Here is a 6,174-nt window from a genome sequence, read left to right as displayed (position 1 = left end):
TTAGTAACGTGTCAAAACTGACACGTTACAAAATTGTAACGTGTCAGTATTGACACGTTACAAAATTGTAACGTGTCAGTATTGACACGTTACTATTTCGTGCATAATTTTTTTTTTTTAATTAATTTCTTCAAAATTTATTTATTTGTACACCTAATTGTCGACATACATTTCTCAACATACATCATCAATTGCTATCAACATACCTCAATTTCTCAAATCGTATCCCAACATTGTCGACAACATATATCCATTTCATGTCCACAAAACATACATATATATACATCATTGTCTATATACAATAGCATTGTTAAGAAACAAATAATTATAACTATATACATATACATTAACAAAACCTTAAACATACAACTTAAGTGATTCGCGAATACATTACGTACAAACACCCCAACAAAAAATCCAATGAACACCATCATGACGAGTCAACTTCTCCGCACTCACTGCAAATGATTACACAGCAATCAATCAGCAAACAAACACTCGAACAATCAATCAGGAATCATCAAGTCCTAAGCGATTAGTTTCGTCAAACTATACGAAGGTCATACTCAACAATATTCAGGTTTAGTGACGTGTATGAACAGGCGATAAATACATCATTGTCATACTCAACAATTCTGTGAAAAATTGTGTCGGAAAAACTTCTTCCATTTGGATGTATAAAATTGTCATATACAAGGGCAAAAATTATATTGTTTCAACTTGAGGGGACGAACTTAATATATGCTGAGTGTTTATTGTCACATAGAAATATATAATCTGTCTTTATATATGCTGAGTGTTTTCCCTATATATGCAAAGTGGGGTACTCAAAAGTTACAAAATATTTGACCAAATATATAAAAGAACAAAAAAAAAAAGGGGGGGGGAGGGAAAGTGCTTAAAAATCTAGTCTCCATTTTCTTTGACAATTAGGAGGAGGCAAACATGAAAAAAGTACAGTCCAATATGGCAAGGCAATAAATACCCGAGTAATATTATGGACCATCTTTTTATCATATTTTTATCCTCCTAAAGTTGATGTGACTTTTAAAATCACAATTAATTTTTAGATGAATCATATTTGAATTTTGATTCAATAGTGATTTTTATGCCAAATGTGCCGTGTGGTCTTAGACTTTCAGTTACCCAAGCCAAGCTGACCACTATACTCTAAAACATTCTATCTGCAATTTGTAGAAAAATAAGCACACTCCTATATTCTATTTTTTTTATACATCCGAATACAAAAACTCACATTTACAATTTACTCAGCAATCAACTATATTCTATACTATGCACCAACTATAGTATCTAGCAAATATTGTAGCTGATTAGACGTTTCCTTATTAAATTTCAGACTTGGTCTCAAGCAAACGAAAAAAAAAAAAAAAAATTATAAAATTAGTAATTGTGATTTTTCTGACTTACAATTAGATTTTTGTGGTACCAAAATAAACTCAAAGGTTCCTGAGTTATGCCAAAAAAATAATTTAGTCCCTCCAATCAAATTTCGTCCACTAATTTAACATATTCTGTTAGTGTAACACTGACTTAAATAAGACAAGTATCATAATTTTATTAATTATAATGTTTTACTCTATCAGAATCTATTAAGTCAGTCAACAGAATTTAACAGTAGGAACTAAATTATTATTTTTTGGATATCTTAAGGAAGTAACTGATTTTGCAATTTTTTTTTTTTTAAAAAAAAAAATTAGAAATTTTGTGGGACTTGAACTATATATATCATTGGATTGGATCCCTCAAAAATCAGCAGTAAGCTTGGCGTCATCTTAATTATGGTAGGTTTAGTTTTGAACAAAAAAAAAAAAATCACCTGAAATAGCAAATCCAGTGTATTGGACCCAACAAAGAAATGCTATTTAATTTCTTGAGCGTAATGACTTGATGCCTTGACAAGTTGACATGATGCTATGTAGAGTGCAGAGCTCAAAGTCCCACAAAAAAGTAGTTTCAAGTCTCTAATCAGGTCTGCAGTTTGGTCAGAAGCCAACGGGAAGAAACTAATTGGATGGGGTATTTCCAGTTTTCTATGTTGCAAGAGGGGGAAAAATGTGAAAGAAAAATTATGGGGGGACAAATATAGCATTTTGGAGGGACAATTTTTTAAAAATGAGATATTCTAAGAAGAATTTTAAAACTTTTGGGGCCCCCCAATGGTATATGTGAGTCCGCCCCTGGTCATATAATTATGCTAACCCATTACTCGCTGAAATAGGTTACCAATTTTTTAATAATGTTTTTCTTGATTTTATATATTTTTCCCTAAATTTTTTATAGGGGTATTTTTATCATTTTAGTGCAAAGAGGGTTACCTTGCAAACTTTTCTTGTTGTTTGAGTAGATATTAATGTAATCTTTAATTCGAGAGATATTAAAAAGTGAGTGTTAGCTAGTTTCAAGATGTGTTTTTTTTTCTTTCAATTTTTTAAATAAATTGACAACATATACTAAAATGTTTAAATAAATTGACAACATGCATATACTAAAATGATTTATTTAGTTTTCATAATAGTTTTGTTATATTTTATAATAACATATACCAAAGTAGTTACGAAGAGATCCAATTGTTGCTTAAGTACAAATTAAATTATTCATATTATTGCACTATATATATAAAGCTTTCCATTTGATATATTTATCATATTGTAATGATAATTAAACTATTCAATGTTATTAAAAAATAACATTGTGATTTTTAGAAATAATATTTTAAACTATATACGGAGTTACTAGTATTTTTCTAATCTCAAGTATATATATATTTTTAAAATAACCAATATGTAACTAAATAATATTAATGGAATTAATTAATTGGACAAAAAAATAGTAACGTGTCAGTTTCACACGTTACCAGTTCGTAACGTGCCATACTGACATGTTACAAATTGGTAACGCGTCTAACTGACACGTTACTAATTTGTAATGTGTCATACTGACACGTTACTAATTTCTAACGTGTCAGTTAGACACGTTACCAATTTGTAACGTGTCAGTTAGACACGTTACCAATTTGTAACGTGCCGTGCTAGTTTAACACATTACAAATTAGTAACGTGTCTCATTTCACACGTTACTAAAATAATTAGTAACGTGTCTCAGATTGACACGTTACTAATTTATAACATGTCTCAGATTGATACGTTACTAATTTGTAACGTGCCAAAAAGTAATGAATAGTTAACACGTTACTAATTGATATGTTTTTTGTAGTGGAGATTGAGAGAGGGAAAGAAGATCAGTAATTAAATAAGAAAAGTAGATCTGGGGAAAGAATAAATAATAAAAGTGGGAAAGAAGAGGGAAAATTAAAGTTGAATGTCTCGCTATTTTTTTTTTTTCTGACGTGCTAGTTTTAGCACGTCAAAAATATATAATATATTTATATATAAAATTAAGAAATACTGACGTGCTAGTTTTAGCACGTCAGAAATTTCTGACGTGCTAGTTTTAACACATCAGAAATTACCAGCACGTTAGAAATGGACCATATATATATATAAACCTGATATAAAAAAATAAAAATAAAAAATTAAGAAATTCTGACGTGCTGTTTCAGCGCGTCAGAAATTTAAATCAGCATGGCATTATCAAAAGGTGGATCCTGCAGAAAGAGACATAAATTGATGGTAATTTTTTTTTTTTTTTCCAAGGCATTGCATATATATTTGCCAAAAGAACTAGAATCGTCAGCACTTGCAGTGTTGCATTATATAGCATTTCTGGGTTAGACAAAGGCAACATATCCCAGCTAGGGAGGCCACATTTTAAGACATAAACGTAGACTTCTCTAATGGAAATCCCGATATGAAATTCAAGTCATACGAAAAGGAAGATATGAAATTCAAGTCATACGAAAAGGAAGGAAATTGTCAGAGGTAATCAAGGGACGTTGGACTAGCTAGGCAAAGGAAATAATTGAGCAAATCAAGACTTTGATTAATGATGTTAATCTTAACTCTTTCCATCAAGACTTGCTGTTGTTTACTTATATTGTGTTGATAGTAGTCAAGCTGCCATTTAGTATAGACTTTGATTTATCAAGTGATTCAGTGATACTATGTGTTGTGAGTTTATTTGTAAGTGTTAAGTTCTACATTGAGAAAGTATAAAGAAAAAGCGTAGTTAATATATTTAAGTGAACCCGAGTCCATAAGCTTAGACTTTTAGGCTAGAATAATGTTTAAATATGTATATTAATGTACTATTGATAAAACTCCATTACTGTTTATCTCAACAAGTGGTATCAGAGCCATGGTTAGCTTCCTAGGACGAGTGCACGTTTGTACGGGTCTTGTTTGGAGTTGCGTTTTATAACCCTCTTGCACAACTCTTGTACGTGTGACATTCTTGGAAATGTAAAAAGACTTATAACGAGAGGAGGAGTTAAACCAATATGAAGGAGACTCACAATTAGCTAGGGATGGAGAGATTGTTGTGAGTGCACTTATAAGTGTTGAGTCCCACATTGAGAAAATATAAATATAAAGAACAAAGAGTAGTTAGTATACTTAAGTGGACCCAAATTAGAAAAAAAAAAAAAAAAACCTTGGACCTTTTTAGAAAATTTGAAAATAATATATTTGGTATTTTTTGGGTGTAAACTCCAAATTTTCTTTCCTAAAAACTATGAAATATAATATTTTAACTTTTTTTTGAAAATATTTAAATAAAAAATATATAGAAAGATTCTTGTTTTCAACATGTGACTTTCCTTCAACATTATTCCCTCAACTTCTTTTATTCCCTTTACTTTCTTTATTCTCCTCAACTTTCGAGTTGTCTCCCAAATCTCCTCCCTTCTTCTACTCATTGCAACAATATTTGGGCACCCCTCTAAAGTAAAAATTCTTTGCTCCGCTGCTGATGATATACATAATCGAAAGAGCTGGCCAATGCAATTGTTTAAATTATTGTGGCTGCGAGCCTGCAAAGCTATCAAGCAAATTGCTTATTCTGTACTATAACATTTGAAAGAAAAAAATGAAAGATAAAAGTACAAAATGTTGTGCCTTCGGTTGATTGTATTTTATTACAACTTCATCTAAAATTAAAATAATTAATACGGGAATTTTAAAAATAATAATGACGTCCTTATTATTATTATTATTATTATTATTCAAATAATTGAGAAAAATAACAAATGTGGTTTAGAAATGACAAAGAGCTACTAAAAAACATGTGTTACGTACTCCAGCCATCTATTTTTTCTATATGGCTGAATGATTAGCATTAAGCCTCAGTAGCATTGAGCCATATATTTTTTTCTCTTGTAGCAGGTCCGCACATCCATAGTAGCATTAAGCCTTCAACGGTAACTTTAGCATATATAGAAATATTTCACACATCCACATCTGTAATGGCACAGCTACACCATATACCATATACCATATACCATATAGAATATGATCTTGTTTAGGCCAACATGGAAAGTCTTCAACGGTAATATTTTTCCTAAACCAATCCCCTTCTCCATAATTTTTGGTGAAGCTCAATGTGTAATAAATTCTATTATATCTTTGGCTTTATCAATAATCATGACGTCTTAACTGTTAAATATTATGACAACTGATCACCCGATGAACTAAAGGCTTCAATTCAACAAGCGAACCATATCAATAATATTAAAAAAACATTGGAGATAGGCGAAACTCATCAAGAAAAAAAAAAGAAGGCATTATTAATAAAGTGATTCAGATATATATGCTATTGTGATGGTACTTTTTTCTTCTTTGGGTTGTTGGTTGGAACAATGTTTGTTATTTTTTATCTTTTGTACCAATTAAGAAAGGCAAAACAACTATCTTAAACGATACAAAAGACAACACGTTTTTAGTGCTTGCCTGCCAGGGGAGGATAGGCTTTTTGCCATGGCCCATCTTTTTGGGGCTTGCTGATGCTTTTAGGTTAGGTGATCATCAACACACAAAACTTGCCGTCATTATGATTTTCTTATCAGAGTACAATAGCATCGTGACAATAAGAAGAAAAGGAAAAGAAAAACACATGTTGCTTCAGTGATTTTTTTTTTGGGTGTTGATAATTTTCTTCCACATTTATTTATTTTTCTAATTGGGGTATCCGGGGCTTTATCTCCCCAATTAGTTCGTGCGAGGATACCATGCAAAGCATTTCCCTCCACGTGGGTGGACC

Source organism: Corylus avellana, chromosome ca2 (assembly GCF_901000735.1).
Source record: "Corylus avellana chromosome ca2, CavTom2PMs-1.0".
NCBI lineage: Eukaryota > Viridiplantae > Streptophyta > Magnoliopsida > Fagales > Betulaceae > Corylus > Corylus avellana.
The sequence above is the reverse complement of the archived record's forward strand: the minus strand, read 5'-3'. Positions refer to the sequence as shown.